This window comes from Poecile atricapillus, chromosome 1 (genome assembly GCF_030490865.1).
Source record: "Poecile atricapillus isolate bPoeAtr1 chromosome 1, bPoeAtr1.hap1, whole genome shotgun sequence".
NCBI lineage: Eukaryota > Metazoa > Chordata > Aves > Passeriformes > Paridae > Poecile > Poecile atricapillus.
The window spans coordinates 13453117-13463031 of record NC_081249.1 but is presented as its reverse complement, the minus strand read 5'-3'; positions in this window follow the sequence as shown (position 1 = coordinate 13463031).

The following is a 9915-nucleotide window of genomic DNA, read 5'->3' as shown; positions in this document are numbered from 1 at the left end:
AACATGGGAAAAGATGAGTCATATGCTTTGGGTGTCCATGCACTGAAGATGCAGGCAGGAGGGTGAACACTGGCCATGAAATCTCCTGGTGTCATGTAGAGGAATACAGCCCACACACAAATGGGAGGAAATCTCTAACACCTTGTAATACTGCAGGAGTGGGTTGGAAAACAGAAGCTGCTCCCTGCTCTTCCTTTCCACCTGTCCTTCAAGCTCTTAATTTTAAAGCAACACTAGCTGAATCCCTCCTTTTTCAGAAGACTGTGGTCTGGGCTCCTGCTGGCTGCAGCATGGGCAGTGCTGGAACCTTGAATAGGTTCCCTCAGCAGAGCTCCTTGAAAGGCAAACTTTGCCATGCCTTTGTGTTTCTCATGTCTCAGGCCTCATGACTCAACACCCAAAGGATGTGTTTCAGGAGTTAAGAGGGTGCTCTGCTGGCTATAGATCTTCTTATCCCTACATTCCACCTTCCAATTGTCCTGTCTGCTCCTTCAGCCTCACACTTGGCTCTGCCTTGTTCTTCCTTGCTTGAGAAAAAAATCATGTGTGTACCCATCAGGGAGGATGTGGGGAGGGTGTGCAAGGGTGTAGGCTCATGCCTGCAGACTCAGGACAGCTAGAGCCTACTTTCTGTGCAATATCTGTTTCCAAAGAAAAGCCAAGAAAAAATACCCACAGCAACAGTTGTTGAGCTGGAGTAGGGGAAAGAATTTGGGTTATGCTATTAATCTGTTAGAGAGTGTCCAAAGGAGGCTACGAGGGTGGTGAAGGGCCTTGAGGAGAAGCCGTGTGAGGGGAGGCTGCGGTCACTTGGTCTGTTCACCCTGAAGGAGACTGAGGGGAAACCTCACTGCACTTACAACTCCCTGTGAGGAGAAGAAGGGCAGGCACTGATGTCTTCTTTGTTGTGAGCAGTGACAGGACACAAGGGAATGGCCTGAAGATGTGTCAGGGGAGGTTTAGGTTGGATATCAGGAAAAGGTTGTTCACCCAGAGGGTGGCTGGGCACTGGAACAGGCCCCCCAGGCTCTTACAGCACCAAGCCTTACAGAAGTGATTAGGACAGTGCTTTGTGATTTGTGCACATTTAAAGAAGTGTTTGGACAATGCTCTCAGGTACAGGGTGTGACTCATGGGGATGTCCTGTCCAGGGCCAGGAGCTGGACTTGATGATCCTGATGGGTCCCTTCCACCTCAGCATATTTTGTGATTCTGTTGGAATACAATCAGTGGTAACTTGGACAAGTTAGGGCATAGGTAGATTTAGCGTAGACAGTAGAGAAGCCCTGAAGACTAATGGATAACGGAGAAGACAGCAATCATTTGCTGCACACCTAATGCAAATGTTAGAATAGGTCTGGTGCAACAACCCCACCTATTCAATCATTTGAATAATTTGAGGCATTTGGCTTCCTTACCCTTGCAAAAAAACTCTGACTGCTGCTTTTGCTGACAGCCATTCATGTGTTCCTTCAGGACAGCTCATGAATGTACTTGCACCTCCTTAGCTCCCAGGTAAAATGGATGACTATTTTTAGGACACAGTTTCTGGGGGAAGAGGGTTAGATAGCATGCTGATCTTTAACTGCTATAGATCCCACGAAGTGTTAGCTAGGTGATTCTAACAGTTGTCTGAATCAGCATGATCATCTTTGTTTTAGCAAAAGGGAGACAAAGCAGGGAAATCTAGAGGATGATGTCTCTACATTGTACTGGTTGACAATATAAAAACAATCAAAGCAACATATTGAAAAAGCTCAAAGACCTATTCTTGCAGAATATTCTTTCCCCCCCCCCCCCCATTTCAATATTTGCTGCCATTTCTTTGCATACAAAAGAAGTTTGTTACATTTATACTGATGCCACTTACTGAGAAAAAATTGAGCAGTGGGTGTGCTGCTTAAGGCTCAGAATAGCCTTTATTGTTCTTCATGCAAGGAAAAGAAATCCCTACTGTAGAAAGTGCACCGAAAACCAGGAAGAAGATTTTATTTAATAGCCTTTACATTTTTGTATGAGAAATCAGACAAGTTTTGAAAATATTTGGGACCATTTTTGTCAGCTCTAAGGAGAGAGGATTGTCCAAAGGCAATTTCCTTTTAATTTGCAGGTGTCTTTTCCCTTCACAACTACACCTAGGCCCCATTCTCTAAGACCTAACTGCCCAACATTCCTTATGCAGGTAGGATCACAGCATATGTAGAGAACTAATGGTAGGATAAAATTACTCCTGTTTCCTTTGTGCAATTTAGCAGCTGAAGAGTGTCAGTCTCCCCTGTAGACATTCAGGCATTAGATCACAGATGTCGTCTGGGAACTAAGGAACAGTTTCCACACAAGCTGAAATTGGTGCAGACATCTTGCAGAAATGCTAGGCTGTGAGAAAGTCCTGCCAGACATTCTGCAGAGCAGAGCCATAGGGAGAAAGGGAAGATTGCTGCCAAGGGGCAGAGTATTGATACAGAGACAATTAGCAGCTCTGGGGTTCTCAATGAGGAAAAAAACAACAAAAAAAGTATTTAAAACTCTGTAAAAGTACAACCAAGGAGCCCAATAATAGCAGCTGAGCAATGTCAAAGATCAGCCCTCTCCAAGCAGCCACAGAAACCAACCCTTCTGCTCTTGGCTGAAGCAGGCCAGCCAGCCCTGGCTACTCCGGTGCCTTATCAAGGGTGGCAAGCACCTTAGCTTGTTAGCTCTACCCACGTGTTGTGCATATTGACTGATAAATCAGAAGTTTAACACTTTTAAGCTGTGAAATCCATTTTGCTGAGGCTTGATACCTAGGAAAAGGGAGAGCTGTTTAGTACAGGAAATACCTCTTCATCTATCACCCTTGGCAAATCCCTGCCTTAAAAGCCAAAGCAGGAACTAGAAGCAGCATGGCAACAATTTTTAAATTTATATTAATCCTTTATTGCCCATTACTGAAAAAGGGGAGTTTTGGCATCTCCCTGTAGCCTTGTCATACCCAGCCAGCAAAGGGTGTGAGCTAATTGTTAAATTCAGTTCAACAAGTTCCTCATTAGGGTGAAATTACCTGAGTTTGAAATCTGCTAATTTTCCAATCAGGGTGAGTGTTTGCACTTGTGATTTGGAAATAATTAACACATGGTATAACATCAAAACCTATGTAAAGGCTAATGGTAAAAAGACTAATTTCCTTGGCATGAAAGTGGTGTGCTTGGTTTCCCCAGAGTTTTATTACTCTTCTTTCAGTGTTAGTATCTGCTGTGTAAGGTGTTTTTGTATTTACTTAGACTGTATCTCCATATAGCTATACTTTTTAATGATAATTTTGAAAAATTAAAAATTATGTTTTAGGATGGTGAGGTTTTTTTTTTTAGTTTGAAATGTGCTTTTTAATTTCTTTCCTTTTCTCCTGTTAATGCAGACTTTCCTAGAGTTACTTGTTTCTATTTTCCCTTAAGTGAGACAATAAACTGATTAGGACTTTAGCCTGAGTTCTGCAAATTTTCAAATGCACCTTCTCAGGACACCCATGTTCTGATCCTTCAGAACATTCCTAGGAATGTGAATGCCCCATAATACTTAGAAAGAAAGGATGTTCAGGACGGACAATTAATTAGGAAAGCAGATGTGTACATGGGTGAAACAAATGTAGTTTGAAAACACAAACAAATTTTCTATCTTAGTTTCATCAGCCCTGAATTCCAACATCCTGACATAGTCCAGTTGGTCAGAGCACGGTGCTAATAATGACAAGGCTGTGGCTTTGTATGGGATATTCACATAAGAGTTGGACGTGATGATCTTCTTGGGTCCCTTTCAACTCAATATATTCTGTGATTTTCTATTATTGGATAAGAGTAGCTGGTATAAACCAGGTATTTCTTCTGGTAAATGATGCTACCCTTGTAGCTTAGAGCATGGCACTAGGACAACTCAGTGAATTAGTGACCTGTCACCATAGGGCTTGAAAAGGAGAGGAATGATTTTAATCTCTGGTAGCCAACTCCACCCATGTGTTAGTCCTGGTGTGAGTGTGCTGTGGATTTTGACAAGCAGGGTGTGACTTGACAGGTACTGACAAGGAGAAGTGCCCTCTCTGTGTGAGCAGGCAGCCTACCAGAGGTCCAGTTTCAGCCAGGGGAGCAGTGGCACAGAGTGTGGTATGTAAGCTCTGCTTGCCTATGAAAAAGCACATGGGGCTTTCCTTTTTTTTTTTCTCACAGCATTGCCTTTAAACTCCTAAGACCTCCAAGCAGAGCCTCCCACAAAAAAGAAAGTCATCAACGGTAGGGAAGTAGCATCAGATGCTTTATATTGCATCTGATCTCCCAAATCTTTGTCAAGCAGCATTCTTTAGGCAGAAAGGCTACCTCAAGAAGCAGCCTTTCTGTTTCTATAGCCTTTCTATTTGGGATAGAAATGTGGTTCTTTCTGGGCAGCTCTTCTCACCTGTCCAAAGATATCTATGGCAACTGTTTGCACTGAGATAGGAATTGTGTTCCAGGTACTTGTGAGTCAGCTCTCGGGAATTTCCTTACTGGAATAGTATCTCTGACTTAGGTAACATGTTTTGAACAATTCCAGTACCATAATTGTTTGGAGCTTTCTCTTCTCAATGCATTTTTTTGATGAACGTAAATAGAGTTTGTTTTTCTTCTTTCACAGAGGGAGCATTTGTAATTTGTGTCCATGCCCATTCACACTGCCAGAACTAGTATATATACTAATATATAACAGAGAGGTGGTAGGGATTTATATTTTCATGCAAGCAGATGATTCCCTTTCTTGGTCAGTTTTGCTTTTTATAGCTCATCGCTTATGAACTTCTATTGCTTGTGAAATTCTGGGCTGCAAGTCTCATATCCCTTTTTCTATTGCTCTGTTTCTATTCACCTGCCTACTTTTGTTCATGACATCAGCTGCTGTGGCTTCTGTGCTTCGAAAAAAATTGCTCCCCTCTGATCTGGTTGCTTTAGTTATGGGCAATATCTCCTAAGTCAAACAGAGCTGTGAGACCATCTTTATCCCCTCTTGTGTTGAGCATCCCCACACACTGCTTGTATTTAATGTGGTAAAGAGAGCATGGTCAATTAAATGACAGGGGCTAATACATTAACACTCATTATTTAGATTGGAAATGTTTGCTTATTTTCTTAGAGCTATTTGTTTTCCCTATGTACCTTATCTTCTACTTTTAAAAAAAGATTAAATTTCAAGTTCTGTTGAAATAATGTTGGCCATTTTCCTGATTCTTACTGAGCAGCTATTGTGTTAGAGAAGACATACCTGGCAACTTTGAGTTGCTGAAGAACACACACTTTATAAGCAATCAAAGGCTTTAGAATATCTGGCAGAATAAGTCCTGCCTGTTGTCTGCCTGGGAATGACGTTAAGGAGATGAAGCTTAACCAATAGTTTTCTCCATTTCTTTTCCTTTTGGTTACATGCTGCTTTCTACTAGGCAACCTCTTCATTCATGCTTCTTCCTCTCTTTGAAATTCTCATATTGGAAGCCCAAAGATCATAGTCTCCTGCCCCAGACCACCTGGGGAAAATGGCCCTTACTGAAATGGGGGATGTCTGCCAAAGCCTCCTTGTGAGATTCTACCTTGTTTGGCTGCCTGCAGGGGGCCCAAGGCAGCTCTGAGCCCCCAGGTAAGTAACTGTGAGGTTAAGATGGTCTTTGCTGTCAGTATAATCATGTGTCAGAAAACCAGATGGCTTCTGGAAGCTGATAGTAGTCTTAAGCCATTCTCTGCTTTTAATATAAATTGCCCTGTTGTTCAGTGCTGGCCCAGCAGACAGCATCCCTTGGGAGGCCACAGGGAGGTGTGTGTTTTGTTCAGATCCTGAACAGCCAAAGTGGCTTGTCACGTTGCAAGGCAGCAACCAGCAGCAGCCAGGTGCCACTAGGAACCAGCTCTCGGGTGAGCCTCACTCCTGCCTGTGCTACAACTTCCTCAGCAAAGCTGCATTCATGAATCCATTGCAAAGGAATGAATTAAAATTGTTCTTGTAATGATTTTAGTGGGATTTTCAATTGCTTTTGTAACATTATAAAAGAGATAATGTTAGTCTTTTACCAGCAACCCATCATCAATTTTAGCCTGTCTCTCTCTGAAGGAAAAGAATGCTGACAAATGGAGAGAGATTAAAAGGATTTCATTTGGATTTATCATTCTTAATTTTCTAGTCTTAAACCTTCTCTCTGAATGGCTCCTTTTGAGGAAGTGATCTGAAACCTTTATTAGTTTAATAGGATTTGGCCAATATTACTGACCTTATCCCACCCTCAAGCAGGATTTCCACCAACAGACTAAACAGATTTCCCTGACACTGTGGCAAATCCTCTCTGTAAACAGTTGTAACTGAGGTGAGACTTGCTATCAGTGCTTTTCCTCCAAGTGAGTAAGCAATCCTGTTGAAAATCTCTCCTAAAGAGAGGTGAGACAAGTGTGACTAAGTGTCAGCTGGCTGTTTGTTTTTTTTAAATCATATGATTAATTACTTTAAAGTTTTCTTATCTTCTTTCTGTACTCTTCTGCCACCTGAAGCTGATGAAGAAACCCCTGCAATCATGTTGCACTAAAACAATTGCAGTGAGAGATTATCAGTATCATTAGCCTCCGAGGTTCCAGCACACTGTCACTGGGCTAGCAAAAGAGGCTGAATTTGTTTGTGCCATGATGGAAAATACAGTTAATTCCCATTTAATTTCTTTTTATTTCATAGTCTCTCTAAGGATTTCATTACCACACCATGAGAATAAACTTAATTCTGCTAATGAAGTTAAAAATCACTGTATTTGAGGTAATTCCACACCCCGCTAAAAAAAAAAAAAAATGAATACGACAAAATAATTGTGTCACACCTCCAACTTTCCCCCCACCCCCCTTTGTTCCCACATTTCTTCCCAGATGAAGAATGCACTGTAGCAGCCACAGGGGAAGTTATATCACAGATTACGGAGCGAACTCCCTGTGGAATGCTCAGGGAGTCCACCTAAGGCTAAGTGGTCTCTACAGGCTGAGCCCACTCGCTGTAACTTTCTCCGGTAAGCGGATCCCGAGCATTTCGAGGCCCTGGGAGCGGCGTGCGGGCCCCGTGTCCGCAGCGGTGCCGCCGGCGCTAGATGGCAGGCGGAGACAGCGCAGCCACGGCAGCGCCGCTCTCTCTGCGCCTCTCGTGTCTTCACTGCTGCTTCCCGCCTTCCCTGGCAGGCTCGCAGTTTATTATTAGCACACCGAGCTCAATTTCTTCGCTTTCAGTTGTAGTTAAGTAATATTGACGTCTTTGATTTTGGAGGACGTGTTGTTTCGGCTGCTTTAAGGAGAGGCTGCAAGCGGTGAAAGGACCCTGGCTGCCCCTCCAGCAGCGGTCACACATCTGGAAGGTTTGGGGGATCTGTGATTTATCTGGGCGGAAATAATGCACTGTGCAGCCCCTCCTGGGTACTGATTTGAAAGAGCAATTTTTACAGAATATTTTACCACTTTCACTTGCAGTCAGTCCCCAATAGGATTTAATATTGCCATCACCAATACTATAAAAAGTAAAAATCAAGGCTTGTTTGCCTCTTAACCATCCCTGTAGACAAAAAATGTAATTCAAAACAGGTGATGGGTGCCATTCTCAGTTCTTGCTCAGATCCTACTCTATTAGTCCTGCAAGGTGGACACTCCACCAGCATACAGTGCTCCTGCGTGTTGCAATAACCACAAATTCAGTGAAATTCCTCCTATAGTGCCTTTTGCTTTGAATTTCATCCTTGTCAACACAAAAAAGTTAATGACATGTGTGGCTATATACACATACAGCTCTTGAACCCTGCCCTCCACGCGGAGACGGGGCCGGGACCTTGGGCTGGTTCTCCAGCTTGAGTTGAAGTCCGCTCCCCCGCCTGGCACAAAGCAAACAGCTCCTCAGGGATGCATTTTTACAGCTTGTCAGTCTGATTGTGTCTACAGTAGCGGTTTAAATTGGATTAGTGGGTGTGAAGCAAATTTCCTAATCGTGTTTCTAATGATGTCTTGGGCTGCCCAGGGGGGCTGACCTCCGAGCGCTCCAGAAGGATGCCTACTGTGGGAAACTACAGGGGGAGATGTGCTCCAGGAGCACACCTAGAGCTCCCCAGCTGCCAGCAGAACATCCCTGCCCACAGGACTAGCCTAGAGCTAGTCCAAAATGTGAACAATTGGAAATACCAAGTCCTCAAAGCAAACCCCTATGTACAGACAGCCCTATGGGGCAACTCGAATGGCCAAATTTATGTGGAGATACTGTTCTTGATACTTAACCTGAAATTTCTCCCAGTCTTTGTGTAGGAGCAGTTCTTGAATTTGTCTGTCAGTGATCTCTACACTGTGTTTTCTTCAAATTTAAGCTTGTGGAGAATTTTGCCACTGATCAGTAAGAACGTGCCTGCTGTGCGGTACTTTTCTTCCCTCCTTTCTCCTTGCCTCTCTATGAAATACCTTTCAGGACTGTCCCAGGGATTTGTTCTTCTGCAGTATTGATGGACATGGCACCAGACACAGGAAAAATTCTATTTCGTACAGAGAAGTAACATCACTCACTATCCTACTCTACAGTCTATGATGTCAAGGGGTTGAAGGATTTAAAAGGCATGCTGCAATTTGGTTTTGGGAGAATTCAGCCACATAGGGTAGCTGCTTTTCAGCCTTGCTGGTTTTTAACTTTCACCTTACATTCTGGTTTGGAAAAGGATGTATAAAATCCAAGCTCTATGTGCCCTCTAGTGAGAACTGGTTTCTTCCTTCTTCTGATTAGAGAAGCCCTGTCAGAATTTTAATTTCTCTTTAAATATGGATGGAGAGGGCCTGTTGATACCACTTATTCATGGAAAAAATTTCTTCAAAGCAACTCCTTCTGTTAGACAGCAATACTGTCTAGTGATGGATGTTATCCAGCTCTGTTTTAGGAGCTGGTAAGTTTAGGCCTTGCAGTGTGACTGTGTGGCAAGAAGAAGTAAAGCAGGGGCAGAGGGAGAGAGCCAGGACTAGTGCTCACACCTGCAACCTTTCCTCAATAGGTCATTTTTCCCTGGGCACCTTCTCCTATGCTAAAAGATTGCAAGGTCCAGAAACACATGGCACGTATTTGTATCAACTAAGACATACATTACACAGGTACAACTAAGAGGCTACTCAGCTAAGTAGTACTCAAATATTAACTATGACTTAAGTTCTTAAATACAGGCTACTTTAGCTAATTATTACAAGTATTACCAGGCAGGTAGGCAGCTGTTGGTTGTGGGGGAGTTGTCATTTCCATGACTTTTGGAGAAGACCATGATCTCTTGTCTGGCCAAGTTGCTGTATGCTCAGCCTCTGCTTTCTTTCTGAGGGTGTTGGAAATTTTGCCCCTCCTCAGTATTTTCCAGCTGTTACAGCCTTTACAATTTCACTTCTGCCTGTGAACTTACTTTCATGTGGCATTAGCCTACACTCTTTCTTGCAGCTGGGGAAGAATGTTCTAAGCAAAACTCAGCCAAGGCATCACAGCCGTGCTACAGCAAAAGCAAGCCTTGGGCAGGCAGCTGAACATGTGGGCTGGTGTTTAGCATCTGAAAGGCATAATATTGCTCTTTGTTGTGACACATAGACTGCTGTCACACTGATCATTAACATTTGGGGGGACAGAGAGGGGGAATTATCATTAGGGCAGATTAGAACACTGTCTCTGGTTATTTTGGTACCATTATGAAGTTCAGGCTGGACAGCTCATCATGACACCATCAGCATAAGTAACCGCTGACTATGTGACAGGTGGTCTATCAGATAAACACACTGGTTTTAATTTCTAAAAAAATCTAGTGATAGAAAATGTCCCAGTGGCTCAGACATATTGTCCTGGGGGTTGTGTTAACACCTTAAGAAGCGCCAGAATGCTTTCAGGAAGACCACTGGTTTTGAAACAGGC